At 38.2% G+C, this 17,770-nt stretch overlaps 1 protein-coding gene across 1 annotated transcript in view; it reads left to right on the forward strand.

The window, feature by feature from the left end:
* Positions 1 to 7,608: 7,608 nt before the first annotated feature.
* The window catches only part of LOC131543566 (adhesion G protein-coupled receptor E3-like), a 61,603-nt gene continuing 51,441 nt past the window's right edge, over positions 7,609 to 17,770 (forward strand). Inside the window, exons 1-3 of the mRNA XM_058781043.1 lie at positions 7,609 to 7,681; positions 9,456 to 9,541; positions 10,673 to 10,735. The gene's annotated coding sequence lies outside the window, so the exon portion shown is untranslated. The remainder of the gene's footprint in view (positions 7,682 to 9,455; positions 9,542 to 10,672; positions 10,736 to 17,770) is intronic.

Raw genomic sequence — 17,770 nt, forward strand, 5'->3', positions numbered from 1 at the left:
TAACTCTTTGAGGACTTGGGATTTGACTTGAGACTTGCTTGTGACTTGAAAGGAATGACTTGGTTCCTCCTCTGGTGAAATCAGCTGCAGAGTTCATGGGTGGAACAAAAATATGGCAGGACTTTTACTTTCTGACCCCTGGATTGTCCGCCTCTGCTAATATGTACTTTTAAAGTACCAAAATGGACCCTTTAGGTACAAACATGTACCTTTTTGAAAGGGTACAGCCCCAGTGACAGCTTCTGTACCTTTATTTCTGAGAGTGTACCAGCCGCTCTAGGTGACAGACTGGTCACACTTTCTGACTGAAGCATGTGTATTATTGATGGCTCTCCATGGATCATCCAGCACAGTGTAGTTGTAGCAGGGGTCAACAGAGGGATAAACTGCAATTAGTGTTACAAGAGTACAAGAGTATCACATCCCATTCAACAATTTGATTTCACAGTGATCTCACCATGAGCTCACAGGATACTCGTGATGAGGTCACAATGTGAGGTAACAGTGAGCTAAAAGTGTAACCTCACAGCGCCCTCACTGTGTGCTCATACACTCAAAAAAATGATTTGGTCTAATTTGCGCCAGTGTTCATGTGTTTCCACACTACAGAGTGTTCAAGTAGAATTGAAGCAGTGCTGGAGTTAAGGAGATAATTATGTGATGATTGATCATTAATGATGAACACCTGCTGTTATCAAGAAGAATCACCGAAGGAAAGAGAAACACAAGAACTACAACTGACTTCAGCCACAGCTGAAGATGAAATCAACTGAAAAAAAAGAAGACATTAAATCTCTCAAGATCTGATTAAACAGCATCAGACTGACCAGATTGACTTTATTTCTGTCAGACTTCTAGAGAAGCTCTTATTGAGAATTAACAGAGGTTTAGATGCTTTATTGTTTTGTTTGAAATCACCATCAAAGAGACCAGTGTTTCCTTTTGTTGGGCTCTGGGCTCTTGACACTTGACATGTTGGTGTTAATATTACACTGGTTGCTTTAATTGTGTGTTTATATAGAACAATTAGTTTAGCCAGCAAAGCTAAGAAAAAAAAAAAGGCAAATGATCCACCGATCTCATTTCAAGTCCAACATCTGATTGTATGGATGTAGTACTGCTTTCGATTTTTTATATAGCTTCAGATGTAGTAGTCTTGTAAAATCAGATAATTTAAATAATTTACAAATCACTTTGTGCTCAAAAACTTTTCATCTGTAACAATGCAAAGATCACAGACATCAAGAATCAGCGTATGAATCTCAACAATGGTTACAGTCAACAAAATGCTTCATGTTGCAATGCATGCTGGGTACCAGCATAGTACAAGACTCTCCCATGTATCCCAGCATGCATTGCAGCATGAATAAACAACGCAGCTGAATTGTCTGATTATTTTCTTTTATTCTTACTATTTTATTTTACGTATGCTGTTATAGTTGTGACTTTTAGTAGCTTGTTTTGTGATGTTCAGAGTTTTATCTGAATATTTTCTTGACTGTCACCATTGTTGAGATTCATACACTGATTCTTGATGTCTGTGGTCTTTGGGTTGATACAGATGAAAACTTTATGTGCACAAGGTGATTTGTAAATTATTCAAATTATCTGATATTTACAATACTGCAAGATATGAACCTACGAAAAAAATCTAAAACAGTATAATGTCTATCAGAAATTGGTCTTGAAACGAGGTCTGTGACCAGTTACAAGATCTACCCACAACTCTTTTTCACTTGGCTTCGCTGGTTAAGCTAAGTGTGTTTTAAATGATCACACAATTAAAGCAACCAGCATAATATTAACACCAAAAAGTCAAGGGTCAAGAGCCCAGAGCCCAACAAAAGGAAACACTGGTCTCTTTGATGGTGATTTCAAACAAAACAATAAAGCATCCAAACCTCTGTTAATTCTCAATAAGAGCTTCTCTAGAAGTCTGACAGAAATAAAGTCAATCTGGTCAGTCTGATGCTGTTTAATCAGATCTTGAGAGATTTAATGTCTTCTTTTTTTCAGTTGATTTCATCTTCAGCTGTGGCTGAAGTCAGTTGTAGTTCTTGTGTTTCTCTTTCCTTCGGTGATTCTTCTTGATAACAGCAGGTGTTCATCATTAATGATCAATCATCACATAATTATCTCCTTAACTCCAGCGCTGCTTCAATTCTACTCGAACACTCTGTAGTGTGGAAACACATGAACACTGGCGCAAATTAGACCAAATCATTTTTTTGAGTGCAACTGAATTCAGCCACAGCCTTAGATGAACTCTGAAATACAAGACATCATTAAATCTCTCAAGATCTGATTAAACAACTCCACAAACAGCATTACCAGCTTCACACATTACAATTTGACTTTATTTATGTCATATGTCTATAAAAATTATTTGAGAATTAACAGAAGTTTAGTTGTTTTATTGAAAACGTTTAGTTTGACCTCACCATTGTGGCGGTCAGGGTTTGCTTTAGTTGGGCTCTTGACCATCAAATTTTAATCTTAGCTTTTTTTCTGGCTGTTGTAGCTATGTTTGTAAAGCACATTTGTTGTAGCAAGAAAACCCAGAAAAATTGTGATTATTCGGTTTTGATTGATTATTGATAATGATATAATCATTATCTTTAAAGACATGGTGTGGGTATTTTTTTTTTGTTTTTTTTTTTTTGTTGTTTACAATCGCTATATGATCCTGAATGAGATGACAAACTTTTAGTACTACAGCAGCAATTAGACACACACAGACATCAAGAATCAGCGTATGAATCTCAACAACGGTGACAATCAAAAAAATAAATAAACAGATCATCTCTGAACATCACAAAACATGCTACTAAAACTCAACACAAAAAAAATAAAAATAAAAGCACATAGTAAGATTTAAAGACAATAAGTGGACAATTCAGCAGCATAATTTATTCATGCCGCAATGCATGCTGGGATTCATGGGTGAGTTTTGTACTGTGCTAGTACCCAGCATGAATTGCAGCATTAAGCTTTTGATTGTCACCGTTGTTGAGATTCATACGCTGATTCTTGATGTCTGTGTGTGTCTAATTGCTGCCGTAGTACTAAAAGTTTTGTGCATAAGACATTTTTACAATTTCTCAGTTGCAGTTTGTCATCTCACTCAGGGTCATGTAGCAGCTGTAAACAACACCAAACTAACAAATAAAAAATCCACACCTTGTCTTTAAAGATCAACCTCTGAATGAGATCAGTGAATCAATCCACTAGATAATGTTTACATCATTATCAATAGTCAATCAGAAGCACATAATCACACATTTTCCTGGCTTTTCATACTATAACAAATGTGCTTTACGAACACAGTTACAGCAGCCAGAAAAATGGTGAGGTCAAACTAAACGTTTTCAATAAAACAACTAAACTTCTGTTAATTCTCAAATTATTTTTATAGACATATGACAGAAATAAAGTAAAATTGTAATGTGTGAAGCTGGTAATGCTGTTTGTGGAGTTGTTTAATCAGATCTTGAGAGATTTAATGATGTCTTGTATTTCAGTTGAGTTCATCTAAGGCTGTGGCTGAAGTCAGTTGTAGTTCTTGTTTCTCTTTCATTCAGTGATTCTGCTTGTTAACAGCAGGTGTTATCTATAAGGAGAGTAAATATTTAACTAAACTGTATTATTTTGCACAAGAGAGATCTGTTAGTTTAATTTAGTTTAGTTTAGTTTTGCAGCAGAGTACATTACCAACTGTAGTCGTCGCCGGTGTGACAGTTTTGAATGAAAAGTAAAGTGTTAAAACATCTGAAAAATATTTATGACCATAAATTAACAACATTCAAAGGCCACAATGAAAGCAGTCAGCTAGCCAAATAAACACAGAAATGCAAGCTTGTACTTTGTAACATCTGCTTATGATCCTTGATGGTCGTTGGGACTTTATGTCTTAAGAGACCCTTTTAGTCTTTTGACATTTGCATATAATTCACAGCCTGGCCCCACATTCTACCGTTATATGGGTGCTAATTGCCAAGGGTTGTCCCCCCACTGTCAAAAAGATGCTAAACATCGGACTTCAAAGAGAACTAAATGACCCTCGGTACCAGGCCTGGCTGACCAGTGAACTACCCCCATGATTACAAGATACATGACACACACATAGAGGCATTTTCTTTATTTAGACCATAATTAATCAGTTACAAATGTATCTGGTATATGCATGTGTTGTTTGTATGTTTCCTTATTATATTAGCCTAGTTATCACTCATTATTCGTATTAGTAAGCTCTAAACACTCATATTCAGGTGTATGAATGTATCTCTGGTTTAATACCTTTTAGATGTCTCTTTCTTGATATCAAAATGATCTGCTCTTTATTCCTCACACAATGATGTACACTATGTGATGGTGAAATGCCAACCCATTCTCACTTCCAAGGCGTCAAAAACTGAAGCATGGTCAAACATATTTCGCATCACTATGAAGATGCCAAAAGTGCCCCAAGGCGTCAGTATATGACAAAATAGGAACTCCATTGCTTTGAATTGCTTGCTTTGTCGTCAGGTCAAGGCGCTTATGGAAAATAACGCATTCTCCTCCGTTGTTTTCAGTTGTTTGTCTTAGTTTAATGGTTTGCATGCATTTGTAAAAAATAGAAATAATTTTATATAAATTTATACTTTTATTGGAGCACCTAACCCCACCCCTACCCTAAACCTACCCACTTCTGAACAATATAAAACACATAACAGGAAAATATAAGTGCAGTCACAGGTATTTATTGCAAAAACTGACCATAAACAAGCAGTATAAAAGCATTACAAACAAGTCGTGTTGCATTCCAAGTCTTCTGAAGCCATACGACGTCTTTATGAGAAGAAAAGAGCAAAACATAAGGTTTTAATCGCTGAAAATGATCCCGCTCCGCTAACGTGCTCACATCTCATTCGAAAAGATACTCCGGTCCCGCAGCATGACGCAATCGGTCACGAGACACACAAGAGCCAATAGTATTTCACAACCAAGGCTGAAGTAAGGCTTCTTCTGGCGGCATTTTTTGAAGTGGTCCTGACCAAGCTTTAATATGTGACGAGTTGGGAGTGAGAATGGGTTGGAAATGCATCACACTATTTTTACTGTACTGTGGGGAAAATTACACCAGTCTCCAGATCAGTCGTAAAACATGCAAATGAGGTGTCAAGTGGGACAAAGAAACACTTTCCCGCTGAAACTATGTGCCTTGTTATTGGTCAAACTAACCAAAATGGGTGTTACAGGGAAACCAGATAAAACTTATCCCACACCGAAAAGAAAAGGCTTCTCTTTACTTTCGGTGCCCTGGAGACACACGTATCACCTTGGAAACCTCACGACTCCCCTTCCGGGGGGAGTCCGATCTTCTGGCAGTTTTAAGATCAGTAACTTTGTCGATTCACTTCGGACTAATCAACCCATGGCTGGAATGACGAAGCTTTCACTCCTAAAGGAATTCACCAGGAATCTAGGCATTATACATGCACCAGGATGCTTTCCTCAGCACCCACAAAACCCATGCAAGTAACCGCTTGTTAACTATTTAGATGTGCTTCTAGGCTTCGACCCCTTTTAATTAAGGTGATGTGATTATCTGATGGTTCTTAACAGGTTGTAGTTAGCTGATGTCTTAATCTTGCCATTACATCTCTCTTGTGCACGAGCGCTCCCTCTCTCTCTCTCTCTCTCTCCCCATGCCTTCCTTGCGTTGGCATCTATGTTTAATGTGTGTATGTTTGTGTATAGTTTGATGGTGCATGTTCCCCTGTAGTGTAGTTTAATAAACATCCATAAGTATTCACACTTGGTTGTCTGTGTCTGCTGCTCTCAGAACGAGGTCACTTTAACGTCCAGTCTTGTTACATGCTCGGGGAGCAATGTTTCAGTAAGGAAATTATTTGTCGTGGCCAGAGAAATAATTTTCCTTAGAGTCAATAGACGGTCCGTACTGCAGACGAACTAATCATTTTATTGTACTATTAATGCTACAGCTAATTCCTGAAGATGGATATATAATTGATAACAACCCAGTCAGCAAACAAATTTGGCCCAGATTTGGCATGCATCTGGCACAGCTGGCATTCATCCGGCACTGGCATACAGCATGTGGGCCAAACATGGCCCGGGTTTGGCAGAGATGGTACCGGGTTTAAGACGCATGACATGGGCCAGATGTCAAATGCAGTATTTGGCCCAGATGTCAAATACAGATATGTGGGCCACATAAGAATTGCCGATCTTGACCCATATTTAAAATCCATTTCAAATATTTTTGAGTAAAATGCCAATGTTTTCCCATACAGAAAGGTAATATATTCACATAAATGTGAAACTGTTAAATATATTTTTAAAATATATTTTTAAAATGCATAACATGAAGGTCATGTTGTGTGTTATTATGTGTTTACTTGTATGCAAAATTATATTCATGCCTCATATGATATTATATAATATATGATATTATATAGTATATTATAGAATAATATATTCTGTTGTTTTATATATATATATTCATATATTCATCTGCCATTCATCCGGCACTGGCATACAGCATGTGGGCCAAACATGGCCCAAGTTTGGCAGAGGTGGTACCGGGTTTAAGACGGCACACAAGACATGGGCTAGATGTCAGATGCAGTATTTGGCCCAGATGTCAAATATAGATATGTGGGCCACAAATATAGATATGTGGGCCACATAAGTATTGCCGATCTTGACCCACATTTAAAATCCATTTAAAATATTTTTGACTAAAATCCCAATGTTTTCCCATACAGAAAGGTAATATATTCACATATATGTGAAACACTGTTAAATATATTGAAATATTTTTTTAAAATGCATAACATAAAGCTCATATTGTGTGTTTAATTGTGTTTACATGTGAAATTATATTCATGCCCCATATGATATTATATTATGTTATATTATAGAATAGTATATCCTGTTGTTTTATTTATATACAACTGACTTCAAACAATGTTTTGCATTCACTGCTTTCATATTCTCATTCAATTTACAGTTTGATGTAGGCCTACTAAACAATACATTATGAAATTTCAGGACATTTTATTTTACTTTTGTACGATTTATGTAAATGCGTAACGTTGATGTGTTTTAGGCCATGCTGGCCAATCAGAAGCCTGAAAAAGTTTCAAGTAGGCGGAGATAACAGCGCAGGCTCCGACGTCACAAGCCAAAAACTCCGGTTTTGCTGTCTACATGATAACACTGCAACCGGAGTTTTTTTAAATCTTCACCCTGGCAGGAGTTTTCAAAATGTTCGGTTTCAGTGACCTGGTGCAGCGTTTGCGCGAGGACGAACGGCCAAAGCATAGAAAAAGCTGCTGTTTTGAAAATAACCGCGTTCGTGTGGACGGCCAATGAGCGCGCGCGTTGAGCATTCGAATCTCATTTAAACTGGAGCGGAGTAGGTTACCATGGTAACGGTGTCAACTCACTCAACTGACAAGCGGCAAGAGGCTGTCTCTCTCTGCTGTTTTCACTGCTTTCAGGCAAGTTTAGTCCCTAAAGTTACACAAATAATACATACAACTGTTCCTGACACTTTCTTACATGTTACTGACACGTTTCTGTTGAATCTTTACTTTACAGGAGTGGTATAGTGTCTTCAAAAAAGACCGTTAGCATCACAACCGTTAACTATAGAGGCTAACAATTAGAGGTAAGGTAACTTATACATTTGAGCTCTTATTAATGAACGTTTGAGCTTTTAAGCACCTTTTATGTGTAGATGAGCGGCTTTGATAGTTTTGTAAATGTTTTGCTGATGCTTTGTCAATAGATAAATGGAAGTCACTGTAAGCTAATTAATTTAACCTAAAAGTCTGCACTGTGGGGGTCAATCGGTGACATCACTTAAGCCGGGCTCACACTGTGCGATTTTTTAAAAGTCCTTTAGGATTGTACTTGTCAGACTGTACGAACATGATGATTATGTCACACTATGGGATCTCAGTTGTCATTAATGTCAGACTGTACGACAGTCAAGACGAGTTAACCCTTTAACGCGTACGATCACACCGGTGTGATCAGTCTTGGCTGGTCCCAGGAGCGTACGATCACACCGGTGTGATTGGAACTTTCAGTGAGTCACGTCATCAACTGCTGAAATTCAAATCTGTTTTCTGGCGCGGAGCCAGATCAGACGCGCGAGCGCTTGTAATATTATCACTTATTCAGTGTTTTCAACCATATAATGCTTATTTTAGATTTCAGACATTCAAATACACATAAGTACTAGCAAAGACATTTATAGTTTGTAAAATATGCGCTGATGTCTATGGAAGCAGCAATGATCCTTACAAATATAATCTGACGACATGTTTTTATTGATATCATATAAAGATTGTGTAGATACTTTAAAGTTTACTCTGCTCTTCTCCCAGTTTACTGGAGACTTACTTTAACGTGTTTCGGGAGGAGAGGATGAATTTACGTGTTGTAAATCCCACATCTGGATTCAGCGCGAACAAACATGGCGGCGCCCATCACCCGGTATAGATCAACTAACACGATCATTATAAACGTGTTTAATCAACCAAACACATTTACTTGCATATATTTCAGAATCGGAATATCAGATATTTAATAATATAGCGAGTATGTTTGTGAATATTAATAATAAAAAAAGGAAAAACGAAATAAAAGCAATCCATGTGTCATACAGCGCTATTACGGCTGCGGTGTGTCACATGACAAGCATGACGCGTCGCCATGGAAACAATAAGGCTATAAGTTCTAAAATAACGGTCGCCTAAAAAAAACTCACGCTGGGGGCTCAGATAGAATATTTTAAACTCACGTGTGAAAGGGTTAAAAACGGGTGCGCGCAAGAAAACTTGTCCGAAGTTTTGCATTATCAACCCATACACGTCCAGTGACAGTGTTGGCTGTCATGAAAAGTATATGAACGGCGGCAATACCGGCATGTTTAAGAAGAATAGTGTATGTATTCATACACACGCACATGAAAACAGCGGCGCAATCAGTGTTTATATAAAAAAGAAACATATCAGATGAATTCCGTGAGCGGAGGACGGGAGCGCCGGAGTTTATAGCTGATAGAATAATTCTCAAGCATTAATTATGCTCATAGCTTGCCTTGAAAAACGGAGACAGTTTGATATTCGTCGCAGGGGTAGTCACACTGCAGGACTGTGCGCCAAATCTTCTGACACTGCCAGAATTTCGTCGGAGGTGAAATTTGATCGTAACAGCCATTAATCGGCTGTCGGTGAACATGTCAAACCAGCGATTTTAGCCTAGGATCATAGGAATCTTTTAGGATTTTCAAAATTTGTCCCAGACGACCAAATCGTGGCCAAAATTGCACAGTGTGAGCCGGGCTTTACATGAACTAATGGGCGGAAACTATTTCAAACACATTTTGAACTTTCATTGCAAACAAATATTGATAAATTGTACTGTGATTTCAGGAGCGTCAGAAAAAAAATACCTAAAGCAGGGGAAGTTACAATAAAATTTGTAATGAGAGCTGCTGACAGAGATGCAGGAAACACAGGTGATCTGAGAAATCTTATTAAATAACTTTATATGAATTTTTCACAATATATTTCAACTATATCATCACCCAGTCAACATGTGAGGTCACGCGATGATCACAGTGACATCACACCATTCTCATAAAGTGACAATCACAGTGTGAGTAATATATGAGCTCATTGTGAACTCAAAATGTTGAGCAGGTTGAGAGGAAGCAGATCAAATATTAGTCACCGGGGGGGCATTCTACTTCCTGTTTCTCAACACTATCACAGAGATATCACAGTGCTCTCACATGATGAGCTCATGAGTGCACGCCCAGGTAACAGATTTCTGTTATAAGATACAACTGAAACATACGTTACCATCGTGGTGAGTAGTGTTTTCTTTAGTTGGGCTCTTGACCCTTGACTTTATAACATTATATATTTTTGGGGCTGCTGTAACTGTGTTTGTAAAGCACATTTGTTATGGCAAGAAAACCAAAAGAGACTGCAACCAGGTGATATTGGTTTGTTGCTGATGATTGCAAAGCAGCCATCACCTATGCTCAATATACAGTCTCGGTGAGGTTTTATTAATTAACACTTTCTAAATAAAATAGTTCTGTGTTTATATAGTATAGGATCCAGCAGTCTCATAATCAGTTATGAAGGATTATAAAAGCATAAGACACAAACATTATTAACTACCCTCTCATTTAAAAACAAGTGAGACATCAAGAATCGGTGTATGAATCTCAACAATGGTGACAATCAAAAGCGTCATGCTGCAATGCATGCTGGGTGCCTAGTCTCTGTGCAGTGAGTGCACTTTGACCTCACATTAGTATGAGCACACAGTGAGGGCGCTGTGAGGTTACACTTTAGCTCACTGTTACCTCACATTGTGACCTCATCACGAGTATCCTGTGAGATCATGGTGACATCACTGTGAGATCAAATTGTTGACTGGGCATGCATCTGTAAAACCTAAAAATATGAATTCTGGTATCTTAAGATTTTTTGTATGTTTTGTATATTATTATTATTATTGCATTTCACCTCTGCTGTAGTTTGTTTATTTCTAATAATCCTGACATTATATACTACATTTTGTTGGCTATGTGACATATTGTTCCTATTCTTCCATGCTGATGGTTGTGCTGCAGAGCTGGAGCGGAGCGGATCTCCTGTGGAAGAACATCTCCAAAGTGCCATGAACCATCTGACTAGTAAGTAAAACCTCAAACATTCAAAAGTTTGTCGAATATTTAAAAAAAATATATCAAATAAATATCAAATATTTCCCAGACAGCAAGCAGGGTCGGCCCAGATGTGGGCCGGATCTGGGCCGACACTATGTTGGAAACCTCACGCGAGCCTAAAAGATACTTAAAACTTAAAATATTATTTGCACTCTCGAAGACTGTTCATTATTCAGGGACATGAACACTTGAATACTGCAAAAATAGAGAAACTACCTTATTTAAGAATTTTGTGTTAATTGCGTGAACATAAAACAAATATTTATTTTACTGTTTTTTGTTTTGTATTCCAACGCACCTAAAAGCCAATTCACACTGCCATACTCCAACAGGGTGAACACACTGACCAAGCAAAACAAATAAGCATGTTTTTATAGTTTTTGTGAAAGTGTGAACTGACAATGCTGTATGTTACTGTAGGTGTGAGATTCATTCAACTTGGTTTGCTGATTAAACATGATTAAATATTTGTTCAGAATATTGTCGTTGTTGTGACTATTCATCTGGGAGGGGTGTGTATCAAATTGGTTATGGTTTTGTTGAGGCTGACATGTGGAACCCATCTGGTACAGCGTATAGGACCAGAACAGGGCCAGCTATGGTCATACGGGTATGGTCATACAGGACCTCAGATCCCACATAGCAATTTTTCTCTGGCCCACACAATCAGCTTTTGCTTGGCCCACATACCGCAATTACTTACAGTCCTAGTGTATACTGGATTCCAGACAAGGGCCACACATGGGCCAGAACTGGCCCAATTCAGGGCCAGTTATGGGTAATTAACTTGGCTGAGACTTGGGCCAATTATGGCCCATGTGTGGCCCTTATCTGGAATCCAGACCTGGTACACACTAGGATCTGGGCCAACACTATGTTGCTGTCTGGGCCAGAATAGGGCCAGCTATGGTCATACAGGTATGGTCCCACATAGCAATTTTTCTCTGGCCCAGCTCTGGCCCACATAGCAATTTTTCTCTGGCCCACACAATCAGCTTTTGCTTGGCCCATATACTGCAATGAATTACGGTCCTAGTGTGGACCAGGTCTGGATTCCAGACAAGGGCCACACATGGGCCATAACTGGCCCAATTCAGGGCCAGTTATGGGTAATTAACTTGGCTGAGACTTGGGCCAGTTCTGGCCCATGTGTGGCCCTTGTCTGGAATCCAGACTTGGTACACACTAGGACCGTAAGTCATTGCGGTATGTGGGCCAAGCAAAAGCTGATTGTGTGGGCCGGAGCTGGGCCAAAGAAAAATTGCTATGTGGGAACCCGTTATGATTAATTATGTTCATCACACTTAGAACAATATGCTACAACTTAAAGTTCCAGTTAACCCAAAATTGAAAATTGTCATTTACTCTCTCATCATGCCATTCAAAACCAGTATGACATTTTCTTTCATAAAATACAGAAGAATTATCTGTCTATACTAGAATTTCCTGTTATCCTGAGCCATCTTTTCAGTCTAACGGGTTTGGAGTGACATGAGAGTGAACAATTAAACTTCAACTCTGACCACCACATTAATGCCACAGATCAGTCATGTGAATGAAAGAAGTGGTCGTTGTTGTGAGTATAGCTGCTCTCCAAAGATAAATCAGTCACACTGCAGTTTCATCAATACACAGTAAAACCTCCAGTGTTAAATCAACACTCGGTGTATATATAATCCACACTCAGAGTGTTAAAAAAGTAACACTGAAGCAGTGTTAAAGTTAATGAGATAATTAGTTTAGTAATTGAGTGATGATTGAACATTAATGAAGAAGCATGCAATGCGACATGAATAAATTATGCAGCTGTCATAGTATTTTCTTTTAGTCTTACCATTTCCTTTTGTTTTGCTATTTTGTTGTGACTTTTAGTAGCGTGTTTTGTAATGTTCACAGAGGATCTTTTTATCTGAATATGTTGATTGTCACCATTGTTGAGATTCATACGCTGATTCTTGATGTTTGTATGATAATGCAGTTATAACTTTTTAGTGCCAATATACTTTTAAAAGTCTTTCAGATTAATCTTAAAACTGATGGATCAAGTGTTTTATTTTATGTGAACAAAATAAAAAATTTTAATCAATGACGATGCTCTGAATGAAATCAATAAAGAAATCACCAGCATTTAGTGATTTCCATAACTGAAGTCTAACCATCAACACCCAAATGCCATAACTAACATGTCTAAACAAACACACAGTCAGTCAATATAATTGTGATGTTTTAAGTCAAGGGTCAAGAGCCCAACTAAAGCAAACACTGACCTCGATAATGGTAATTCAAACAAAACTAAAGCATCAACATCTAAAGTCAGTCTGGTTAGTAACGTGTGAAGCTGGTGATGCTGTTTGTGGAGTTGTTTAATCATCTTCTGCTGAGATCTTGAGAGATTTAATGTCTTTTATCTTGTGGTGATTTCATCTAAGGCTGTGGCTGAAGTCAGTTGTAGTTCTTGTATTTCTGCTCATCTCGTCTCTTTTTTTTCTGTTCTTCTTTATCTTTCTTTCAGTCATTCAGTTTGTTAACAGCAGGTGTTCTTCATTACTGCTCAATCATCACTCAATTACTAAACTAATTATATCATTAACTTTAACACTGCTTCAGTGTTACTTTTTTAACACTATGAGTGTGGATTATATATACACTGGGAGTGTTGATTTAACACTGGGGGTTTTACTGTGTATAAATGAATACATGTGACCCACTGCTTCAGGAATTCTACAGGTTTTATCAGTGTACAGATATAAAAGCAAAATAACTTACACATAATAACAGAGATGATAGGCTGTGTTTTTATAAAATCTGAAACATGAAGAAAAATCCATTTAAAACAATTGAAAATGTTTGGATTGAGTTTGTGAGCATTACATTCATCACATGACCACAGTTCATGTAATAAAGCTTTTTAGGTCAGTGACAACCAACCTTTAAAGACAAGAAAAATACTCACCTTTATGAAAAGTAGCCATTGTCAGTTTTGACTGTCTGGTGTATTCTCTTTACAACAGTTACAGGAAAAACAAATTAGATTTGGCTCTGACGCATGACTAACAAAGGTTTGTTTCCTCTTCATTTTAAACTCACATGAAAAATAATTTGCATTTACAAGAGTCAAAACTGAGGAGAGTTTTAAACACTTATTGTCAAAGTATAGTGTAATAAAGGATGAAATTATGCTCTTAAAGAAGTATTTTCCCAGAAATCATAATCTAAGAATCATCTTAGAACAAACCGTTTCCCAAAAACATTATACCTGAAAACTGGTGTAGATCTACAGGTGATCTGGAATAATTCATAAAGACTTATACATCCATAAAATGTTTAAGGACTTACTGAAAGGTCAAAAGTCAAAGCCCAAATTACTCAACTGTAACTGCACACACATTCACACATCAATACATGCTTGATTTAGACACACTGATGAGGATCATTGAGCAGAAAGAAGATCGTACCTGATGTCAGATCCTCACCGTCACAAATGACTGCAAAACAATTTGTTGTGTTCAGATGTTTATAGAAGTTATCAGTCCATCACCCTGATAAGGAAATTTGACACCATGTCCACTGTTTCCTTCTCAAATTCAAATACAAATTACATAAGCTCACATTTCCAGTTTCTTGGCAGTGTATCTTCAAACTTTCCACAAATTGCCACGTGTGATTTTTTTATTTTTTTTTTTAAATTTGATTTCACTATATTTAGCCCCACATTTGCAGCTGCTTTTAATCGATCATTGTTTTTTGTTTTTTTCTCAGCTTAGCGCAGGAATAATAACAACATTATTTTTTACCTTCCTCGATAACAGGGACATTATAATTATCATCCATGCCTCAAATCTTAATGATCTCCTCATGTCATGAATAGAAAATATGCAAAAATCTTGTTATCTGATTCTATGGTTATTTAACAGATATACAGTTCCAATAGAAAAACTAGAATAAGTTGGAAAAAATCCTCTGTCCCTTCATTTAGTATGTGTACAGACACATTTTGCTTTAATTACAGCCATTAATCTGTTTGGATATGTCTGTACTAGCTTTGCAAACCTAGATTGAAATTGAGCAATTCTGCAAGGAAGAATGGGTAAATATTCTCCAGTCAAATTCCATGGTGAGCATGGTGGACTGCTCTCTTCAAGTCCATCTACAGTTTTTCTATGGGATTTATGTCAGGGCTTTTACTTGGCCACTCAAGGGCATTTACCCTTCCTACCCTTAAGCCATTGCATTGTTCTTTTGGCGGTATGTTTAGGATCATTGGAGAGTTGGAAGGTGAATGAACTGCCCATCTTCAGCTGTCTAGCAGAGGGATGCAGGTTTTCCTCAATAATTTGGATGTACTTAGCAGCATCCATTTGCCCTTTAATTCAATTGCCCAGTAACTGGTAGTACTTCCGTATGCTTGCAGGCATTTTTCTTCTTTACCCTTTGAGGACTGACTGAAACACTTCTAGGTGTATGTGCTGCCCCCATCAGTTACGGAGGAATTGCAGCCTTTGCACTGTAAAAAATTGCGCTGTAAAATAACGTTAATCTACTGGCAGCTGTGGTTGCCGGCATTGTACCGTTAATTTACATCTCTCTACTGTTAATTTACAGCTCTTAATTTTTACAGTGTGTTACCGTTATTATACCATGTGGTAACTCATTTCATTTTGGAAACCGATTGCTTCAAACCATTTGCGTTTAAATAAGCTAATGTTTACATGGTATTAGTACAGTGAACATATTTCTTCTTAGTGGGCTCAAATTAAATAATTCTTAACATAAAACCGCAAACACTTAAAGTGTAATGTTACATCTGGCTCAAAGATGTAACATAAAAGGGAGACGACACGGAGGAATAATTTCTAACATAAAATTTATATAAAGAATATATATAAAGAAGTTATAAAAGCAGTGATTTCCCGAGCTCGAGGTGTCAAAGGCACCTGCCAGTACCCTTTAAGTAAATCAAATTTACTAACATATTTCGCCGAGCCCACTTGATCAACGCAATCCTCCATCCTCGGAAGTGGAAAAGCATCAGGTTTGGTGATTTTATTAATTTTTCTATAATCCGTACAGAACCTGAACGTTCCATCCGGTTTTCTAACCAGCAAACACGGCGAAGCCCAACTCGAACAAGACGGCTTTGCGATATTATTCTTCAACATATAATGAATCTCTGACTCCAATTTTAGACGTTTTTCAAAAGGGGCACGATAAAAGCGCTGCCGTATAGGCAAAGCATCACCCACATCCACATTGTGCTCTATTAAATGAGTTTGTGATGGAACATCCCCAAACAATGAGGTAAACTCACGTATCAACTGTAACAGCTCTTCTCGCTGCAAAGCAGATAAATGGGACAACAACCTCTCCAAATCTTCCAGAGTCTCAGAATTTCTTAATCGAGGTTGCATTACAGCATCGTCTAGAATCTTAACCCCTTCGTTCTCTCCCACCTGAAACAGATCCTGCCCAATCGTCACAGGACTAACCACAACAGTTGATTTAACATCAGTTTGTTGACAATCACGGGAGAAAAAAGGCTTCAATAAATTCACATGACAAACTTGGGTTATTTTCTTTCTATCTGGAGTTGCGATTTCATAATTAAGATCGGACAATACACGTACAACAGTAAATGGTCCCACAAATTTTGCGCAAAACGGAGAGCCCACTAAAGGCAACAATGCCAGAACCTGATCCCCAGAATTAAACACACGCTGCTCAGAGTGACGATCAAACAACTTTTTCATCTTTATCTGCACTTTCTCCAAATTTTCCCGTGCTGCCTGACCAGCTAGGAATAAACGTCTTCTAAAACCGTTTACATATTCAAGCAGACTTTTTGGTGGCTGTTTGCCTTTTAACTGATCACCCACAACGGCAAGCGGACCACGCACCTTATGCCCAAAAACTAATTCGTTGGGACTAAAACCCAAACTAGACTGCGTGACCTCCCTTGCAGCTAACAAAAGCCATGGAAGTCCTTCCTCCCAGTCTCGATTTAATTCAACACAATACGCACGCAAGAGAGACTTAAGTGTTTGGTGAAACCGTTCCAGCGCTCCCTGACTTTGAGGATGGTATGCGCTGGAATGGTGATGTTGAACTCCCAACTGTTTTAAAATTTCCGCGAACATTTTAGATGTAAAATTCGTTCCCTGGTCACTTTGAATGACCTTAGGGATATCGAATATTGAAATAAATTGAGACAAGGCTTTTACAACGGACCGAGTAGTAATGTTACGTATCGCATAAGCCGCTGGATAACGAGTACTTTGACACATTATAGTCAAGAGAAATTTACTTCCCGACTTAGAGGAAGGTAAAGGACCAACACAGTCTACCAACAGATGCTCAAAGGGTTGTTCTACTGGAGGTATTGGATACAATGGAGCCGGTTTCAGTGGCTGATTAGGTTTTCCGGTCACTTGGCATGTATGACATGTTTTAATAAACCGCGAGATATCTTTTTTCAACAATGGCCAATAAAATTGCTGCAAAACTCGGTCGTATGTCTTTTTTACACCCAAATGCCCGGCTATATCGCCATGAGCCAATCTGAGTACAACATCTCTGAACTTCTCAGGTACAACAACCTGAACACATGACTCACCACCACAATCTTCTCTTTGGGCAAGCCACTTGCGCAACAGCATCGCATCATGAATAAAGTATCCAGTTGCGGCACTTTCCACATCCTCTGGTGGGAGAACAGTAGCAAATAAACCTTTCAAACCAGGATCATCCCTCTGAGCAACGACGAATTCTGCACGAGAAATTTCTAAGAGAGACAATCCAGGAGCTTCCGACTTAACCGGTACACAAGTATCATACAAGTTAACATCCTCAATCAACATTTTGGATTTAGACCGAGTCACAACAGAAGACGCATCCTCCAACAACTCACGACACCGCTGATCGGGAAAGGAAAACGGGGTGACAATCGGTGAAGGGGCCATCACCGGCCACACACTCTCACCAGCCAAGTTGTTGCCCAAAATGACC

Source organism: Onychostoma macrolepis, chromosome 01, assembly GCF_012432095.1.
Source record: "Onychostoma macrolepis isolate SWU-2019 chromosome 01, ASM1243209v1, whole genome shotgun sequence".
NCBI lineage: Eukaryota > Metazoa > Chordata > Actinopteri > Cypriniformes > Cyprinidae > Onychostoma > Onychostoma macrolepis.